This window comes from Salvelinus fontinalis, chromosome 13 (genome assembly GCF_029448725.1).
Source record: "Salvelinus fontinalis isolate EN_2023a chromosome 13, ASM2944872v1, whole genome shotgun sequence".
Classification (NCBI taxonomy): domain Eukaryota; kingdom Metazoa; phylum Chordata; class Actinopteri; order Salmoniformes; family Salmonidae; genus Salvelinus; species Salvelinus fontinalis.
The window spans coordinates 52,039,713-52,062,064 of NC_074677.1; the positions used below are offsets into that span (position 1 = coordinate 52,039,713).

The following is a 22,352-nucleotide window of genomic DNA, read 5'->3' on the forward strand; positions in this document are numbered from 1 at the left end:
TAGATTCTGGGCATAATGTGCAGACAGGGGTATGGTGGGGCACGGGTACAGCGGAGGCAAGCCCAGGCACTGGGTGATGATAAGAGAGGTTGTATCTCTGGACATGCTGGTCACAATGGGTGAGGTCACCGCATGTGTGGGAGGTGGGACAAAGGAGGTATCAGAGGTACGGGGAGTGGAACTACGGGCTCCATTGCAAACCAAAACAATGATAACTAGCCTGAACAACAGTATACAAGGCATATTGATATTTGAGAGAGACATACAGTAAGGCATAAAGTAATTGCAGGTCTTGATTGGGAGAGCTAGCTAAAACAACAGGTGAGATAACAGCAGCTAGTCAGCTAACACAGCAACAGCAGGTAAAATGGCGATGACTAGGCAGAGAGGGTCGGATTAACTACACACAGAGCCTGAGTTAAAACACAGAGCCGACAGTTAAAACACAAATAAACAGAATGGAGTACCGTGAATTAATGGACAGTCCAGCAGGCATCAGCTATGTAGCCAAGTGATCATAGTGTCCAGGGGGCAGCCGTAGATGGAGCAGGGAAGCCGCCACTACGCTAGCACGCGGCGTTTAAAGTTAGTAGCCCGGGGGTGGACTGCTCAGACGGAGGGGGTCTGCTCAGACGGAGGCCGGTTGAGGGCACAGCGGATGGGGTATTTGTCGGCAGACCAGACGTGGTGGTGCGGCGGGGCGCCGTGTCGACAGAGAATCCAAGCCAGATGGCGAAAGAGGTATTGTAGAATTTTGTTTGCTAACTGGTGCTAGCTTCGTGGCAGTGGCGCTAGCTGCAAACTAGCTGTGAGGATCAGAAGTAGTGGCTCAGGGATTACGGCAGGAAACCGGCGTTGTTGTGGAGAGACAGTCCGATGCTGGTAAATTGGTGAGTAATATCCAGGCTAATAACAGGGCTGGTGTCTGTGCAGAAGGTAAAAGCTGCTAGCAGTGGCTAAAAATGAGTGGCTAAAAATGACTAAATAGCTTGTAGCTGATTAGCTGGTTAGCTACTGGGGGTACTTGAATGTGTTCCAAAGTTTTTAAAAAATAATAGCGATTCCGTATCACATTGGGTGAGGTAGGTTACCGGAAGGTATAATCGAATTAAAAATCGAAAAGAGATAGAAAAAAAAAATATATATATATACAAAAAATACAAAAAGTACACGAGAGGACGAAACGAAACACGCCTACACTGCTACGCCATCTTGGATAAAAATAAACTAAAAAGACATAGAAGTATTGTTTCTATATTCAATGACCGCTCAAACTCATTTTCCACAAAATAATAAAATAATAACAGGAAAATCATTCCTGGCATTTCTTCTGGGTCAGTTGTGTTAAAGTGATCTCTTTCCATGGTTAATACTGTACACTCGTCATACTGGTATTCACACAAACACACAGTTGTTTAGGGAGTAGGTATTCACAGAGAGGCGATTCATTTGGAGGGGGATGATCCAGTAAGAGCTGGAAGAACCCTTACACCGGATCATCACAGCTAGCTAGCTGCTATCCGAGTGGCTACTCCTGGCTAACGTCTCTGTCCCGAAACAAGCACCAGTTAGCCTGGAGCTAGGCCCATCTCCCGGCTAGCCGATTGCTGCTGGCACACGCCCGCCAGACTAGCATCACTACTCTGGACAGTTCTGACTTAGAATATGTGGACAACTACAAATACATAGGTGTCTGGTTAGACTGTAAACTCTACTTCCAGACTCACATTAAGCATCTCCAAACCAAAATTAAATCTAGAATCGGCTCCCTATTTTGCAACAAAGCCTCCTTCACTCATGCTGTCAAACATACCCTCGTAAAACTGATTATCCTGCCGATCCTCGACTTCAGCGACGTCATTTACAAAATAGCCTCCAACACTTTACTCAACAAACTGGATGTAGTCTATCACAGTGCCATCCATTTTGTCACCAAAGACCCATATACTACCCACCACTGCGACCTGTATGCTCTCGTTGACTGGCCCTCTCTCGTTGAACTTGCCAGTTGAGGACTTGTGAGGTGTATGTTTCTCAAACTATATACTCAAATGTACTTGTCCTCTTGCTCAGTTGTGCACCGGGGCCTCCCACTCCTCTTTCTATTCTGGTTAGAGCCAGTGTGCGCTGATCTGTGAAGGGAGTAGTACACAGCGTTGTACGAGATATTCAGTTTCGTGCCAATTTCTCACATGGAATAGCCTTAATTTCTCAAAACAAGAATAGACTGACGAGTTTCAGAAGAAAGTTATTTGTTTCTGGCCATTTTGTAATCAAACCCACAAATGCTGATGCTCCAGATACTCAACTAGTCTAAAGGCCAGTTATATTGCTTCTTTAATCAGAACAACAGTTTTCAGCTGTGCTAGCATAATTGCAAAAGGGTTTTCTAATGATCACTTAGCCTTTTAAAATGACAAACTTGGATTAGCTAACACAACGTGCCATTGAAACAAAGGAGTGATGGTTGCTGATAATGGGCTTCTGTACGTATTCCTCTTGTCCAGATTTTAAAAATATAATATATATATATAATGATGTGTATAGACAGTTTGGACAGTATATAAATAGAAAAGGTGTGTACAGCAGTAGTTATATAGGATGATCCTTGACTAGAATACAGAATATATACTAGAATACATATAAAGTGGGTAAAACAGTATATAAACATTATTAAAAGTGATCAGTGTCAATGACTATGTTACGCCTTCTTCACCACACTGTCTGTGTGGATGAACCATTTCAGGTTTTCAGTGATGTGCACACCGAGGAACTTGAAGATTTTCACCCTCTTCACTGTGGCCCCGTCGATGAGGCTCCATCTTCTGTCTCCTGTAGTCCACGATCAGCTCCTTCCCTTTGTTGATGTTGAGGGACAGGGGCTAAGCAAGCAACCTTGTGGGGCCCCCGTGTTGAGGATCAACATGGCAGAGGTGTTGTTACCTACCGTCACCATCTGGGGTCGGCCCGTGAGGAAGTCCAGGACCCAGTTGCACTGGATTCAGACCCAGGGCCCTGAGCTTAGTGATGAGCTTGGAGGGCACTATGGTGTTGAAGGCAGAGCTGTAGTCGATAAACAGCATTCTCACATAGGTATTCCTCTTGTCCAGATGGGAAAGGGCAGTGTGCAGTGCGATGGCAATGGTGTTATCCGTGGATCTGTTGGGGTGGTATGCAAATTGTAGTGGGTCTAGGGTGTCGGGTAAGGTGGAGGTGATATTATCCTTAACTAGCCTCTCAAAACATTTCATGATGACAGAAGTGAGTGCTACAGGGCAATAGTAATTTAGTTCAGTTACCTAGGGAGGACTGGTGGCAGTCCTCCCCAGGTATCTTTCTTGGGTACAGGAACAATGGTGGACATTTTTAAGCAAGTGGGGACAACGGACTGGGATAAGGAGAGATTGAATATGTCCGTAAACACTCCAGCCAGTCAGTCTGCACGTGCTCTGAGGACCCAGCTTGGGAGGCCGGCAGCCTTGCAAGGGTTAACACTCTTAAATGTCTTACTCAAGTTGGCCATGAAAAACGAGAGTTCAGAGTTCTTGTTAGCGTCAGTGGCCCATGTTGGTAACTCTGTGTTTTCCTCAAAGTGGACGAATAAGGTGTTTAACTTGTGCAGGAGCGAGGCGTCAGTGTCCACGATGTTGCTGGATTTCCCTTTATAATCTGTGATTGTCTGAAGTCCCTGCCAAATAAATCTCGTGTCTGAGCTGTTAAATTGTGATTCCACTTTGTTCCTGTACTGTCGCATTGCCTCTTTGATTGCCTTACGGAGGGCATAGCTGGTCTGTAAGTCCATGTTCCCAGTCACCTTGCCGTGGTAGTTCGCACTTTCAGTTTTGCGCGAATGTGGCCATCTATCTACGGTCTTTGGTTTGGATAAGTTCTAATCATCACAGTGGTAATAACATCCTCTATGCACTTCCTGATGAACTCTATCCCTTAGTCAGTGTATTCGTCAATACTATTCTCAGAGGCAACCCTGAACATTTCCCAGTCCATGTGATCAAAACGATCTTGAAGCATAGATTCCGATTGGTCAGATCAATGTTGAACATTCCTTACCACGGGTACATCCTGTTTAAGTTTCTGGCAACAGGAGGGGAGGAGCAAAATGGAGGCATGATCTGATTTGCCAAAGGGAAGGTGGGGAAGTGGGAGCCGTCCTGGAAGAGGGAGTAGCAATGGTCCAAAGTTCTCGATGAGCGAGTAGCACAGGAGATGTCATAGAACTTCGGTAGTGTTTTCCTTAGATTTCCTTTATTAACTTCTTATGGCTGGGGGGCAGTATTGAGTAGCTTGGATGAATAAGGTACCTAGAGTAAACTGCCTACTACTCAGGCCCAGAAGCTAAGATATGCATAGTATTAGTAAATTTGGATAGAAAACTCTGAAGTTTCTAAAACTGTTTGAATGATGTCTGTGAGTATAACAGAACTCATATGGCAGGCAAAAACCTGAGAAAAATCCAACCAGGAAGTGGGAAATCTGAGGTTTGTAGTTTTTCAACTCTTTGCCTATCCAAGATACAGTGTAAATTTGGTCTGATTGCACTTCCTAGGGCTTCCACTACATGTCAACAGTCTTTAGAACCTTGTTTGAGGCTTCTACTGTGAAGGAGGAGAGAATGAGAGCTGTTTCAACCAGAGGTCTGGCAGAGTGCCATGTGCTCAGTCTCGTGCGCGCCCGTGAGAGTTATCTGCGTTTCATTGCATTTCTAAAGACAAAGGAATTCTCCTGTTGAAACATTATTGAAGATGTATGTTAAAAACATCCTAAAGATTGATTCTGTACATCGTTTGACATGTTTCTACAAACTGTAACGGAACCTTTTGACTTTTCGTCTGGACCTAGTGCTTGCGCCTCATGAATTTGGATTTGTGACCTAAACGCGCGAACAAAAAGGAGGTATTTGGACATAAATTATGGACTTTATCGAACAAAACTAACATTTATTGTGGAACTGGGATTCCTGAGAGTGCATTCTGATGAAGATCATCAAAGGTAAGTGAATATTTATAATGCTATTTCTGACTTCTGTTGACTCCACAACATGGCGGGTACCTGTATATGGCTTGTTTTTGTGTCTGAGCGCCGTACTCAGATTATTGCATGGTGTGCTTTTTCTGTAAAGTTTTTTTGAAATCTGACACAGCGTTTGCATTAAGGAGAAGTGGATCTATAATTCCATGTATAACACTTGTATTTTCATCAACATTTACGATGAGTATTTCTGTAAATTGATGTGGCTCTCTGCAAAATCAGCGGATGTTTTGGAAGCAAAACATTACTGACCATAATACGCCAATGTAAACTGAGATTTTTGGATATAAATATGAACTTTATCGAACAAACATACATGTATTGTGTAACATGAAGTCCTATGAGTTGTCTGATGAAGATCATCAAAGGTTAGTGATTAATTTTATCTCTATTTCTGCTTTTTGTGACTCCTCTCTTTGGCTGGAAAAATGTCTGTGTTTTTCTGTGACTAGTTGCTGACCTAACATAATCGTTTGGTGTGCTTTCGTCGTAAAGCCTTTTTGAAATCGGACACTGTGGTGGGATTAACAACAAGATTACCTTTAAAATGGTGTATAATACTTGTATGTTTGAGGACTTTTAATTATGAGATTTCTGTTGATTGAATTTGGCGCCCTGCACTTCCACTGGCTGTTGTCATATCGATCCCATTAGCGGGATTTCAGCCATAAGAAGTTTTAAAGCTACAATAAATACAGCCTCAGGATATGCGGTTTCCAGTTTGTGTAAGGTTCTGCTTTTATTTTCTTAGTCTACCTTGTGTTATTTTTCTTTGTGTTCTTGAACGTAGCCCTCTTTCTTTGTGTTCTGGAACGTAGCCCTGTCTTTCATTTCTGTTCATTTATTTCACCTGTGTTTGTTTCTCACCTGGTCTCATCAGCTCCCTATTTAGTTAAGTTCTTTCGATTCCTGCCTTCTGTGAAGGCTTAATAAACATCTGCCGCGCTATGCGCGTGAATCTACACCTTTTTCTCCCTGAGTGTTCAGTCTCCCTGAGTGTTCAGTTCTCCCTGAGTTTTCAGTTCAGTACCTCACCCAATAATGGAATGGATTCAGCGAAGCTACAGCGGCGCCTAACCCAGCAAGAGGAGCTTATGGAGCTTTTCTGCCAGCCTATCCCTACTCTGCCGATGCCAGTATTGTAACTCATAGCCCTCCTTCATTCATACTCATGCCTGGAAAATATGACGGTTCACCTGGGAAATGTCAGAGATTTCTGATGCAATGCAGCAAATACATTGAGCACAACCCCACTAACTACTACTAACTACGCCACCGACAAGAGCAGGGTGGATTTTGTTGTGTCTCTACTCACAGGCAAAGCCCTGGATTGGGCCAACGCCATCTAGACTGCCAACAGCACAGAACTCGGATCCGAGACCCATTTCCACACCCTCTTCAAAGAGGTATTCGATCACTCCCCCTTTGGTCGTCCTATAGGAGACCTCCTCGTAATTCAGCTGCCGAGTATGCCCTTGAGTTCCTCAACATGGCTGCAAGGAGTGGATAGAATGAGGCTGCTTTACTTACCGTCTATCGAAGAGGGCTCAACAGGGAACTTCAGCCGGAGCTGGCCTGTAGAGGTGACCTTCAGGATTTAAATCAATACATTCATATGTCCATCTCCATCGACCACCTCATCACCAAAGAACTCTGCCACCCAGGAACCTGAAACCTTCTCTTTCCATGACTCCGTCATCCTGTCCGAGTCTTCCTGAGCCCATGCAGTTGGGCCATGCTCTTCTCCCGTGTATCGAACGTCAAAAGCAGATCCAAGAAGGGGTCTGCCTATATTGTGGAGGGAAAGATCATCTACTCAGCCATTGCCCTGTTCGTCACCCACGGAGAGATGAGAAAGGTCCCCCCGCTGCCATGCAGGTGCGTGTCCTTATTTATAAATATCTCCCAGAAGCAATTCTCCGTCCCAGTATTGATAACTGTGAAGGGGGTTACCAAGTACATAGAAGGCTTGATAGATTCAGGAGCAGCAGGTCATTTTATCGATCACCAGCTAGTACAAGAGCTTGACAATGATCTAACACCTGTCACCCCTCCCTTAAGGGTTAACACCCTGGACTGGCAGCCATTGGGCACAGGCTTTATCACGCACCTGACACAGAGCGTCACCCTCCAGATTGGAGTTTTCCACACCAAAACCATTCACTCATGGAACTCTCATCCCCCAAACAGCCACTCACCCTCGGACACCCCTGGCTTTGTCGTCACGACCCTGCCATCTCGTGGCAACAAGGTGAACTAATGTCCTGGTCCTCTACCTGCTTCTCCAGTTGTCTCAGCCTACCTGCAGAGCCACCACCATTGAGGACTCAGCAGTGCCACCCACCATACCATCTGAATACACCCAGTACAACAATGTCTTCAGCAATATCAAGGCCTCCACTCTGCCACCACATCGCCCAGGAGACTGTGCTATTGACTTACTCCCTGGAGTGTCCCCACCGAAGGGCTGTGTTTAGCCCTATCTATCATGGAAAATGAGGCAATGGAGAACTACATTGATGAATCACTCAAACGGTTTCATTTGTCCTTCTTCCCCGGCTGCGTCCAGCTTCTTCTTCATTGGAAAAAAGGATGGTGGTCTTCGTCCATGTATTGATTACCGTTCCCTGAATGACGTCACGGTCACAAACCGTTTCCCTCTTCCTCTGATTCCAGCAACCCTTGAACAAATGGGCCGCGCCAACATCTATACTAAACTCGACCTGCGAAATACATATAACTTGTCCGCATCACCACCCGAGGGCACTACGAATACCTGGTCATGCCTTACCAATGCCCCCGCCATCTTCCAATCCTTTATGAACAATGTTTTCCAGGATATGTTCAACTGCTTTCTCATCGTCTACACTGATGACATCCTGATTTTCTCCCACTCCCTGAAGGAACACATACAGCACGTGCAAAAGGTTCTTCAACAGCTCCCTGACCATAACCTTCATGTGAAGACTGAAAAGAGTGCCTTCCATGTAGCTCGATAAACTTCCTCGGCTTCGTACTGACACCTGGAGGGTGCATTTGATGGTGAGCTATTCCAGATCGGGAGAACAAAATAACTAGAATTTCTGTACGCTATCACGATCACACCATGAGTAGTTAATCATGCAACATACACCTCCACCTTTCCCCTGTAGAGTTCTTTCATCCTGTCCACGCGATGGACGGTGAACCCCACTGGCTGAATGGACGGGAACAGTAAATCTGGAGAGAGCCATGATTCCGTGAAAAAATAGTATGTTACAGTCCCTGGTGTCTCTCTGGAAGGTGATCCTCGCCCTGAGCTCGTCTACTTTATTTTCCAGGGACTGAGTGTTAGCGAGTAATATACTCGGAAGTGGTAGATGATATTCATGCCTCCTGAGTCTGACTAGGAGCCCAGCCAATTCAGTAAAGTTGAATTTCTAATTCGAAATGCTGGTAAATGACCGTCAATCTAATATGTGACCTACTACCTGGATTCGGTCCTATGTAGCAAAATTTGAAATTGTGTTTTTTACATTGGATAAAAGTAGAGATTCTAAGCTAGAAAATGGTATATCATACACTGCAGTTGAGGAACAATGAGAAAGTAATTATGCTTTGAAAGTTAATAAACTTTGAGAAAATGGCATGTGAATGTTTTGGTACACCTAATGGAGAGCTCTTCTTTGTTTACACACATTCAGCATCATTCACACCCTCTTAAGCCTTAGCCCCACCCATCTCTTTAAGGATTCACAGTGTAGTAAACAACCAAAGATTTCAAGACAAAAATTATCTAAAATACTAGCAAAAAGTAGTAGTAAAAATTTACTTGATCTAGTCCTTGGCCTATATCCTAATCTGACTTTGGTGCAGGTCATGTTGTTCTTCACATTAACATCTCTGGTAAACACACATAAAATCTAAAGTGTATTTGTCACATGCACAGGATACAGTTACATTAGCTAAAGAGCCACAAGCTGAAGTTAGCTAGCGAGCGAGCTATCAGTATGCTTTAACTTGCAATGGAAACGACTTTCTGACAAAATTAGAAACTATAACATCTGAAAATGTAGCTATACTCTTACTCATATATATGGATGAACGCTTCTCCCTATGTCATGGATGCCATGGTTGCCCTTAGTTTGAAGATGTTATCCGGATAAAGGTGTTTTATACAGTAGTCTTCTTTCTGTGTTCTCTTTTAGAACTCTATCCGCATTTGGCATTCACCTCTCTGCTTCCACTGGGCATTCCACTGATTTCAAAACTTGGTCAACTTCTTTAATGACGACACCGTTTTTTTCCCTAACAATGTCTGGTTCAATGAAAATGTTTTTACCTAAATCAGGGATTTCCTCTTTGATTCATTTTCAGTCAGAGAGAGTCAGCATGGCACGATCATCCTTCAGAAAGTAGTCCATCACAACGTTTTCCCACTGAGCTTTGTCGATAGCATTATTAACTTCAGGGCAGCAATGTTGAGAGCAGTAGCCAAACCTTTTTCAGTTCTTCATGATATCTTTCAAAAAAAGGCGCGGTAGACAGGATTATCCACACATACTTACCAGCTCATGTTATAGACAGAAGCATGCTACATGGCATGTAAAGCTAATACATTATCTCAGCCAATCATGGCTAGCGGTAAGGTTCCTATATTTTTTTACCTACTATCCTGGCGTTCCAAACACCATGCTCTACCAACTGAGCTACAGAGGACCATAAAGTGAGAATATTACATTTTTTAATATGAATACATACAGTATGTCCCGGATACACTCTTCACATTTGCATGCACTATCCTAATGGATTTTTATGAGTGATCATGTGGTTGTGTTCGTCTCATGTTGGGATTACAAAGAGATAATCATATGCCAAATGGATTAAATATGAACCTGGTGTAACTTGTTCGTGAGTAAACGGTCTTGACATTTGCCAGTGCCATGACTTGATTTTCTATCCGCTGCTAAATAATAGTTTCTGATTGGTTTGAAGGGCATTCTAGAGTGTGCATTATTTTGCTATAATGCACGGTATATCGGCACAGTAGAATTCAATGGCTATAGTTAATTCTTACATGTTTTCTTTGAGCTGCTTTTTAAGGCAAAAGTCGAATTGAAAACATTATTGGTATTGTTGAAGTAGATTCTCATAATAGCAAGCTAGGGTTGATGGTTTGGTTAGCTAGCTAATCTAACAAGTCTGTTTGTTTGGTTACCAAGGCAACTACTGTAGCTATATTAAAATTGCTTGCTACTTCAGTGGATGTTGAACATTTCTCCTGGCAAATGAACACATTCCTAGTGGCAAATGTGTTCAATTATAGCCATGGTATAAAAGGGATAATCAACTCGGGGCTCTATGCGTTCTCTGAACAATAATGCAACTCAGCTAATGCAACTCAGCGTAATGTCAGTTCCACTCCGCTGGCGCGTTGTGGTCCACGCCGTTCATTATTTTCCATAGAACGCGTAGCCTCTCGTTGATTATCGCTAACTTAACCAACCAGCTAGCTACGGTTTAGAAACGTCACATTTTAATTGAATGAAGTGTTAATATGTGTCATGTCAGTATTAGTAACAGAAGTTACCCTAAAAGTAGTACCGTTGTGGTATTTTGAGTGCTATGTGTTGTGTTGCTGTGTCTATTATTAGTGCTAGTAGTATTTAGAATCACATGGAATGGCAGTCGGTGGATGAAAGTAGGTCTTGTGGAGTGGACCTAAAGCTAATGGGAGTCTTTCCCTCTCTCGTCATATAAGCCATCGTAGTCAGTTAGTCAGTCATCGGGATCAGACAGACATGCGCAGCCTGGCCTGCTGTAGTACAGGAACAGATTGGGGCCGATCCTTCATTAACCCCATACTGTCATTGGCCAGCACCACTTTTCTCTGCTACCAGTCCTCCCCGTAATACCACGATGAGAGGAAACAATCATTGTAGATTTTGAAATGAAAAGGGAGGTTTTGGAATAGCATGGTTAGCTAGTAGTCTGATGGTGGCATGGTTACATCTGTGAGGTGCTATGCAAACGGTCCTCTCCTCGCAGGCTTGTAGTCTGACCACAGTGTGGCCGATGTGGTCTAGTAAAATGTGATATTGGTTAAAGCTGCACAGGTTCCCATGGCGGCCGATGACTGATCTTTACTGAACATGCCCTGTCCTCAAAGACACCATAGTGTCTACAGTCTATGTTTGCATGACACAATGAGGGGTGGCAGGTAGGTACTGTAGATGAATGTACAACAAACCACAGACACACCCACACATGCACGTGAACACACACCAACAACCAGCAACAGACAGAGAGCATGAAGATGGGGGGGGGGGGGTCAATGTGTCAGTGTGCGAGTGTGCCTCCTACACCCTCCCTCCACCCCCACCTCTCTCAGGCAAAATGGCCAGATGGCTCTCAATCCTCCATGTTAATCCAGTACACAGACCATGGCCCTGATATCACCTAGCACCACAACACTACAGCTCCACACACTACAACACTGGAGCACAGCACACTTCTTAAGACTCGGCCATTTCACTACTACACTCTGCCCAAAGCGTTACTAACCTACTCCACTCTGGCACAGCACATTGCCCACTACCCAACAGTCGTCAGCACCAGAGTGGTATAAGGCTTTACGTTACTATCCTAAGCAGACGGTTGTAGGCCTATTTGTATGTAATATCACATTTCAGATGGCCAGCTGACAGGCAGCAGGCAGAGACAAGGCGCTGGGTCTTCTGGAGCTTTTGTTAGCAGTTGGCTGAGGTGATGTAAGAGAAGCCCCATGTGTTGGGTTACATTCACCAACCAACCCCCATACTGTCCTGTCCTGAGGTAGCACAGCAAACTGAACACAGCGCTATACAGCACACACACACACAACACAATCCTGATTGGACAAGCAGCCAGGCCACAGCCAACCAGTAGGCTAGGTCGGACAAGCTTGTTGTTTGTTTATGAATAGACTAGTGCAGGCTAATATACACACGGCTCCTATTCTGATCTCATCTCTTATTTCACTCGTATAACTGACCTAAACAATTTGATATGTTCTGATCTAAATCTGGTTGCCTCGGTTGGTCCGAGAGACTACTGAATTAATTGTGTCTTAAGTCACGAGGAGCATACAGTATGTGGTTAATGTGTTCAGTCAGGCCTGGAGGTGTGAGGGGTCAATGAAGGTGAGACACATTGAGCTGCACGGGGGAAGTGAGGTGAACAGCCAGTCTCCTCTCTTCTGCCTCCAGGAGGTTAACCACCACCATTTTTGTCCTGCAACCTCCTCATCCAATCACAGGTGTCCTGCAACCTCCTTATCCAGTCACAGGTGTTGCATCCTGAGCCAGAGAGTGGACCTTTTTGTACAGCTGCAACACTGGGCCTTGTTATTCTAGTGTCAGGAGAAGTTGTGTTTATTTGGATGGAGATAGTCACGGCTGCTCAGTGATCACTAGCCTGGGCTTGAGCACAAAGCAGAAACTGTCAGTGGACTCCTCTACATCCAGCTCCTCATCAAGCCCCCGTTTACACAGCCTCCCTCCTGTGGAGATAAGCCTCAGCAGCACCACGCACAGTCCTACTCTTCAATAATGACAGCCCTCACTGTCACACACGTGCACACATGTGCACACACACACAAAGTCTCCCCTCATCACTGTTTATCCTTCTACTCTGCAAAGGAAAGCCATGCTCTTGCATGATTATGCAGATCTACACCAGTCGAACAAATTATTATTAGCCATGGCTTTTTGATTTATTCACACTAGGGTAAAATATAAAGCATTGACATACTAGAGCTTGTGAAACGTTCCATGTCATTTCATGGAGGACTGGCTTGACTTGTGAGGAGGACCATACCATTTATTTTTATGATGAGACAAATCTATTGTTTTTCTACCCAAGGTTGCAAAGGAAATGTTGTGATCTATTTAATAAAGACAAGAGACCAGCACGATGGATCAAATATTGTGGCGGTATAGTAGGAACAGCTGCATTTAGTGGTCAATACCTGGTACGTTCACACTATATGGCAAATAATGCAAGCGAAAAAACATCACCAGATTCACAAGGAATACATGACATAGTATGGAGAAGCCATACTCCAAGCCACAGCTTCATACTGATTGTCAAATATAGAGAACTGATACTATATACTGGTTGTTGGGGTGGGATTGGCATGGGGTGTTAGGGGTAAGTGGGTGGCTTTTGACATTTTTGGGGGGGATTCCTCATGTCTTACTCATTGGTAGGAAGAAGTTAAGTCCAAATAGGATGTTGGGTACTATATTTATTGAATATTATCTGAATCCTATAAATTAAAACGGACAATTTGGGTGCAATCAAAAAGCTTAATTTGTCAGAGATCCAAATATATTTCAACAAAATAAGGTTTCAGGAATGCTAATTGTATCTGTCACTAACTACAGACACGATTTCAGAACAATTTATGATGGTGTGCACAGTTCCTAAGTAATTCCAATTCACTTTTATAACTCAAAGAAGAGTCAGCAACTATAAGGTGCTTTTTTGAGCTCTCCTAGCTGTGCCGTTCAGGAACTACAGCAAGCACACGTGCAGTTGTTTTGTTTGGAACACAACACTACATCCCTGCCTTTACACAATTACTATTGTTGTTTATTTAATCCAAAAACGGTCCATTATAATTCGCAATCTGGGTCAGATGGGCATAATTTGAAATCGTGATCTATTGCCAACATGACTAGCTAAATGATAAAATATGATCTTACATTGTTAGGCTTTCACAAGGCAAATCAGGGGAGCAGATTGTAATTTTGGTGTGCATAGAATGGAGTCATAAGTGCATTCCGATGCTTGTTCCATGGCAAATTTTCTTCACAATACAACAAACGGTCTCATTCTGGTCAGGACATCCCAGGGTATGACGCCATGTCATCTTGTAACTGTACGTCAAACATAGTGATCATAAACGTTGACACTATATTACATATGAAAATGTGAAATGCTCATTTAGACTCACAAGTGTTTGGCTTACTTGTATGACATCAAAACGGCATTTATTATAATCATCAACGTCTCATCTTTCAAAATACTAATACATACGTAATTTACAGCATTTCCCTGGGATCAGACACTGTGGGAGTTTCTCAAAATACATACTACTGTGCTCTGAGCACACAAATTGGAGCACGGGAGGGTCAGAGTGCGAGTCCAAATCAAGGTATGCGAACGTGTACTCCGCTTGTACATATTTTTAAGCATGCATCAACAGAAGTTTTACCGGAAAGTATGCACGGACAAATGACGCAACCAGGTAAAAACAAATGACGCTACATTTCTTGAAATCAATGGTAGCCATTATTTGAGCTGAAGCGAGAGAAAATAAACTTTGACTTCGGAATTAAATGATTCTCATTCACGTCATAGGTTGCCTGACTACAATATTTTATCTTGATAAGGTAATAAATACATGCTGTGTTAATTTCGGCATGTTTTACTGCCTACAATACCCACTGTAGTGAGCGTAGATCGCAAGCCATAGTAAGTCAATAGGGCTAACTGGCTAGCTTTGACAGTTAGCTAGCTAGCTACCCATGAAGAATTGACATCTACCTTGCATAACATTAGTTTTAGGTCATTTTTGCCTGTTTAACTAGCTAGCTAGCTAGATTATTACGAATCACATACGGCTAGCTGAAAATTATTCAGTTAAACGTTTGCTTTGTGTATATTTTGTTTAGTCTCTATTGTTGTCCAGGCTGGAAGAAGGTTCAGTGAATGGGAGATGCAGAGTGAGATAAGTCTGTCTGTCTGTCTGTCTGTCTGTCTGTCTGTCTGTCTGTCTGTCTGTCTGTCACTCTCTCTGTCACTCTCTCTGTCACCCAGCAACCACCTAAGGATGACTGTGACAAGAGGTCTTCAGTTTCAATAGATAACACTGTAGATAAACAGCTGGTCTAATCATAGTGTTTATATGGCTCCACATGAACAGGTTAAAGAAAGAGGGAATTAGAATGGCCCGCTGGATCTATGTTTACTTGTTGACTTGCGATGAGAGAACTTTCACACACACAAAAAAATAAGAGCTCCTCTTAAAAGCTGAAGTGGTTCCTGATTTTATGGGCCACGTGCTGATAGCAACAATGAGGGTATGTGAGAGCTAGAGGTTTGTGCTAGCTCTGTGTAATTGTTGTCAGTGAGGAGCAGAGAGAGATGGAGCAGGTGTTCGGGTGGATATTGAATAGATGTAACACTCCTGATGTCTGCATCAACACTACAGCCCAACACACACACACACACACACACACACACACACACACACACACACACGCGCGCACGCGCACGCGCACGCGCGCTCGCGCGAACACGCGCACGCGCACGCGCACGCACACACACACACACACACACACACACACACACACACACACACACACACACACACACACACACACACACACACACACACACACACACACACACACATGGATTAGCACTCATTCCCACTTCCTCCTCTTCCTTACTCCACTGTCACCCAGATGCGTTCCCAGCGTCCTTTTTTAAAAGAGAACAGCTTTCCCAGAAGGTTGTGCTTCACACAAACACGGGGATGACTGTGTGTCCAGGAAGACGTGGAATCTCTCACCCGTCCTCTCAGCCCTACTCCTATCCTGCCCTGACACCAGCGTGTAAATGAACAGCAGCCGATTGTGATGGATAGAATGGATAGATGACTGACTGACCCAATCCCACTCCCTCCCTCACTGAGGCAGGATCGCTCAGCTCCCACAGGAGCAGCCCCCCGCCCCCATCCCCATCGCTGTCAGGTGACCAGACGCTGTATATCTCCCTGTGTCACCACAGCCGGCAGGGCCGCCATGAAAGAACTCCACACATACATGTTTAAAGCAGGAGACAGACAGAGCTCTCTGTGTCTATGTGTGGAAAGAGGAAAAAAAATCAATCATCTCAACAACAAAAAACCTCTCTGAAACAGTGGGGCCAGAGGCAACAGCCCAGAGATAACAAAGGGCCATCCCTTTGCACATAATAACCATCCATCACTCCCCATCCCCATCCACAGCATCTACTGCTCAGATCCATCCGCCAGCCTCGCACAGCCTCGAACAGCCTCGAACAGCCTTGCACCTTAGCACCCAAAATAGCATTTCCTCTTTTTGTTACCGTGTTGCCACTGCAGCTGCTGCTTTGCTACAGGGCTGGCACGCACACACACACACACACACACACACACACACACACACACACACACACACACACACACACACACACACACACACACACACACACACACACACACACACACACACACACACACACACACACACACACACACACACACACACACACACACACACACACACGGCTCTAACAAACGCCACCGATTCAGGCTCTCACATCAACAAAGATGCTTTTTTGGAAACACAAGGGTGGAGGGGTCCATAAAATCCAGGAAAGGAGGGAGGGGATGGCGGGTTGATAACATTGAGCTGGCCAGTAATGGCATTGAAAGCCAATCCACACAGATGCAGGCATCCATTTCCTCTCTCTCTGTGATAAGACACAACGTAGATAAACACAGCTGCCTTCTCCTCCTCCTCCTCTCCAGCAAGGCAGAATGCAGGGATGAAGGAAATAAGGCTACAAAGCACTCCCCACATGCACAGCCAACCTCCCTCTCATATCCACATATCCTATCGCATTCACAGACAAGGGATTACCTGAAATATGTCTTGACATTCTCTTGTTCGGTGTGTCGCCTTTGGATCCAGTGTTCTGGTAGGTTCATCCTTAACTGTATAGTCCTATTGACAGTTAACAGGCAGGATTGCCATTCTCTTGTCAGACCGGTTCCTGACCCTAAACTCAGTCTTGTTCGGCAGGCTGGACGCTTCACTGGCTGCTCACTGTTCCCTAGCTCATGATGTCATCCGCCTTGCTCAGTCCATTGGCTGGGAGGTGGCATATTAATGAAGGCAGCAGCTCTGGGGGAGGAGGCAGAGAGAGAGAGGCAGACACAGTTGGTATTTTGTTTCACAGACCAAACTAGCTCAGCGAGAGACAGGAGGAAGGGTGGATTATATTTCAATAGCTATCTCTTTTTATCTACCACTCTCAAGTCTGAATGGCTGAAACATTTTCCTCCTTATTTTGCTAGTTCTAACTTTATTTACATGTGCTACTTCCCAGAACTGTGCACATTACATATAGACATACAGTAACAATACCTGTATACCTTCACAATTATTTCTGTGTTATTTCTTACGGCAAGAATTAGACCTGCATCGATTAACACTCAGTTGGAAATAGTTTCACAATATCAGGTTTCGTTTAAATGCTATCAATATTGTGCTGCATAAATGTGTTGACTATTTGATTTACAGTTCCCTTACAGTTCCTGGAACCTGCCAGTCTTATGGTCTACAACCACAGTGGACTGTAGTTGTCCCCCAGACAGAGGAAGGCAGCTAATGTAGACTGTGCTTTCTCTCTTTGCAGCCTCACCAGTCTCTGATAGATGCTATTTATCAATTCCATTCAATTCAAGGCGCTTTATTGGCATGGAAAACATATGTTAACATTGCCAAAGCAAGTGAAGCAGGTAATAATTACATAATAATTAGGAAGATAATAATTTCTCTCTCTCTGACTTCCTGGATGGGCGGTGATGACAAACCACAGACTCACTCCATTTGCCCTAATTTGCCTATGATGTCATCTTTTTCCCCTTGCTCACCTGTGATTGGCTGGCTGGCTCAGCATCTGCTAAGATCTCAAGGCTAGTGCTTCTTGCTGGAGGTGGAGACCTATCTCAGGCACTCTGAATCACAGCTGGTTGTCGTGACAACCCGTGTAACGTCGATTCCTCATTGAAGAATAATATGGCTGTTCTGTGACAGTGTTCACTCAAATGGAGGACAGAGCCCTTGAGGAGAACCCCTCTTCCTTCTGATGCCTTATGGAAACTTCCTCTAGTGTGACATAATAGAGCATATCTCCATGATGGCCTTATCATTTATATTGATCATTGTGGGCGTGGAGGAGAAATTATGATTTTGTGAAATATCAGAATCTCAGAGGGAATCAGAATTCCAGAAAGTATGGGTTTAATTATACGAATGAGGATTTTGAGGATTTATTATACAAAACAACAACAACATGGTAAAATAGGCTGAGGTTTATGTTTGGCATCACATGATTGGAATATAACTGACATCACACATAAGCTGCAGCAGACTAAATCCATACCTACAAAAATTGATTCTAAATATAGATATTGAGAAGGAAGTGTATTTTCAAAGTCTGCTTTTTTTCTATGGCTTCGGCGATTGATTTCCATAGACAATTAAGTCAACTAGCTGAGAGCTGTCTTTGGAGAATAAGCCCAATCATCCTGACAACAATGAGACACATAGACATAGTGAAAACCCCGGTGACATCATTTGCATCGCTTATATCCTGGTTAGGCTGCTACCTAATAATAAACTAACTGACTATGTTCTGTTTTACAACGAGCTACAGTATTTAGAAAGACTAAAAACAGAGCTGATTAGTCTAAGCAGCAGAGAGAAAATACCAGACCCCATGTTTGATTTATATTTAACAGTAACATTCAGACACTTATTTTAGTGCACTGATGCAGAGAGATGAAGGGGATTTAGTCTGTCTCCGTACAGTCTCAACTAAGGTTATTTTAAAATGATCAAACTTAAACTACACATCTGAAACTCCCATCCACTATGCATTTCTGTTCACACGTATACAGTTGCGACAGGGGCTATTGATGTTGTAACGATCTTCGTTGGGAGAAAGAGAGGAGGACCAAAGCACAGCGTGGTAAGTGTTCATGATGAATCTTTAATAGAGCAAATTGAACACTGAAATACAAAACAATAAATTGAACGAACGAAAACCGAAACAGTTCCGTGTGGAACACACAGACACGGAAGACAACCACCCACAAAACACAACAGAAAACAGGCTACCTAAATATGGTTCCCAATCAGAGACAATGACTAACACCTGCCTCTGATTGAGAACCATATCAGGCCAAACAAAAACCCAACATAGAAACACAAACATAGATAGCCCACCCAACTCACGCCCTGACCATATTAAAACAAAGAAAATACAAAAGAACCAAGGTCAGAACGTGACAGATGTGAACTGTACCGCCCTTGTGAATTATGATAACATTGATACAATCAATCAATCCAACTCCCAGAGAAATTACACTGAGACACAGCAAAACATACTTTCATTAGGGTATATGCAGGAGTCCCACTCAGTTGGTTCTGCCTGAAACCAAAGTAATGGTTCTCTCATTGATTCAATTATTAAGCTCTCATCACCCTCTGTCCACATGGTCACCTCCTATAGCCAGCTGTAACCAAACCCAGCACTGCCTCTGTAGTAAAGACAGACGGACGGACGGACGGACGGGTGGGCGGACGGACAGATGGACAGACAGACAGTACTGCGGTGCATTACAATTGTCTTGACCAAACCGTTTTTCCAAAAAGTGAGATGTGGTTAACTGACTTACAGTCTAAGAGAGGGTTAAGTCTATAGGGGAAAGAGTATGGTATGTGGTATGGGGAGTTGGGTACCTTGGAGAGATGGTTGGTGACGAGACAGTTCCAGGCTTGATTCCATGAAAGACGACACAGGTGTTCTTCAGCAGCAGACAGCATGGAGACAAAATAAGAGTTTTCTCTGATGAAATTAGACTAGAACAAGAATGAATTGTTCATATCGTGCTCTGGGGAATGTGTTTGCTACCAAAAAATAAGTGCTAAAACTATTTCTATCTAAGTATCATGGGTCTAAAACTCACTGTGCCCAAAATGAGGACTCTTCTTTACTCTAACAGTGAAAACATGGCACATTACAGAGAATGAGACCACTACACTGACAGCTAATTATCAGCACATCACACCATCTCCCCTGGTGCTGGGAAAGACAGTCACCCAAATATGCAGCATATAACATCATTACACACAAAAAACTAACACACGCATTTTATATTTCTTAGTTGTGTATGACACATTCTGTACTGTTCACATCACATTTATCTGAGATGTCGTGACTCAAACCAAACCTATTTCCTCTTCCCATCTTTGACAGGAGTGACCGAATGTGAGACTAAAGAGAATTGGGTGACCTTCAGCAAGACTGATGACCCCCTCAAAGCACTGTGTGTTACAGATGGACACACACTGAATCCCGTGTTCCTCCACAGACACAGACACAGCCCTTTCACCTGATTTCCCATTATGACTAAATGATTCCAATGCAGCCCTGATCGAACTGATTCAGCATTATTCTGCCAAATAAACAGAATGTACAAAACATGACCAACACCTTTCCATGACAAAGACTGAGCAGGTGAATCCATGTGAACGCTATGATCCTTTTTTGGGGTATTTGGTATTTTTTTCCGATCCCCATTAGCTGTTGCAAAAGCAGCAGCTACTCTTCCTGGGGTCCACACAAAACATGAAACATGACATAATACTGAACACTAATAGACAACAGCTCAAGGACAGAACTACATACCATTTTTTTTATTACAAAAAGGCACACGTAGCCTACATATCAATACATACACACAAACTATCTAGGTCAAATAGGGGAGAGGCATTGTGCCGTGAGGTGTTGCTTTATCTGTTTATTGAAACCAGGTTTGCTGTTTATTTGAGCAATATGAGATGGAACAGAGTTCCATGCAGTAATGTCTCTATAGAATATTGTATGCTTTCGTAAATTTGTTCTGCATTTGGGGACTGTGAAAAGACCCCCGGTGGCATGTCTGGTGGGGTAAATGTGTGTCAGTGGTGTGTCTAAGTTGACTATGCAAACAATTTGGGATTTTCTTATAAGAAGAAGTGATGCAGTCAGTCTCTCCTCAACTGTTAACCAAGAGAGACTGGCATGCATAGTATTTATATCAGCCCTCGGATTACAATGAAGAGCAAGACATGCTGCTCTGTTCTGGGCCAGCTGCAGCTTAACTAGGTTGCAGCACTTGACCACACAACTGGACAATAATCAAGATAAGACAAAACTAAAGCCTGCAAGACTTGCTTTTTGGAGTGTGGTGTCAAAAAAGCAGAGCATCTCTTTGTTACAGACAGACGTCTCACCTTCTTTACAACCATTGAATCTACATGTTTTGACCATGACAGTTTACAATCTAAGGTAACGCCAAGTAATTTGTTCTCCTCAACTTGTTCAACAGCCCACCATTCACTACCAGATTCAGCTGAGGTGTAGAACGTACAGTAAGGAATGATTTGTACCAGTTTATTACTGGCTAACCATTCCAAAACAGACCGTAACTCTTTGTTAAGGGTTTCAGTGACTTTATTAGCTGTGGTTGCTGATGCATACAGCATATGGTTGAATCATCAGCATACATGGACACACATGCTTTGTTTAATGCCAGTGGCAGGTCATTGGTAAATATAGAAAAGAGTAGAGGGCTTAGAGAGCTTCCCTGAGTTACACCACACTTTACATGTTTGACATTAGAGAAGCTTCCATTTTTTTTAAACGTTGAGTTCTATTAGATAGATAGCTCTGAATCCACGATATGGCAGAGGTCGAAAAGCCATGACAATTGAGTGGATTGAGTCACTGACGTGGTCTTCTGTCTGGGTTGGCGCCCCCCCTTGGGTTGTGACGTGGTGGAGATCTTTGTGGGCTATACTCGGCCTTGTCTCAGGATGGTAAGTTGGTGTTTGAAGTTTCCCTCTAGTGGTGTGGGGGCTGTGCTTTGGCAAAGTGGGTGGGGTCATATCCTGCCTGTTTGGCCCTGTCAGGGGGTATCATCGGATGGGGCCACAGTGTCCCCTGACCCCTCCTGTCTCAGCCTCCAGTATTTATGCTGCAGTAGTTTATGTGTCGGGGGCTAGGGTCAGTCTGTTATATCTGGAGTATTTCTCCTGTCTTATCCGGTGTCCTGTGTGAATTTAAGTATGCTCTCTCTAATTCTCTCTTTCTCTCTTTCTTTCTTTCTTTCTTTCTCTCTCTCGGGGGACATGAGCCCTAGGACCATGCCTCAGGACTACCTGGCATGATGACTCCTTGCTGTCCCCAGTCCACCTGACCGTGCTGCTGCTCCAGTTTCAACTGTTCTGCCTGCGGCTATGGAACCCTGACCTGTTCACCGGACGTGCTACCTGTCCCAGACCTGCTGTTTTCAACTCTCTAGAGACAGCAGGAGTGGTAGAGATACTCTCAATGATCGGCTATGAAAAGCCAACTGACATTTACTTCTGAGGTGCTGACCTGTTGCACCCTCGACAACTACTGTGATTATTATTACT

The 22,352-nt window shown here is 43.8% G+C and overlaps 1 protein-coding gene across 2 annotated transcripts in view; it reads right to left on the reverse strand.

Annotated features, from left to right (window-relative positions):
- LOC129868957 (serine/threonine-protein kinase PAK 3) overlaps positions 1-16,967 on the reverse strand; it is a 55,733-nt gene extending 38,766 nt beyond the window's left edge. For both annotated transcript variants that reach the window (XM_055943336.1, XM_055943335.1), the window contains exon 1: positions 16,743-16,967. The gene's annotated coding sequence lies outside the window, so the exon portion shown is untranslated. The remainder of the gene's footprint in view (positions 1-16,742) is intronic.
- Positions 16,968-22,352: the final 5,385 nt, after the last annotated feature.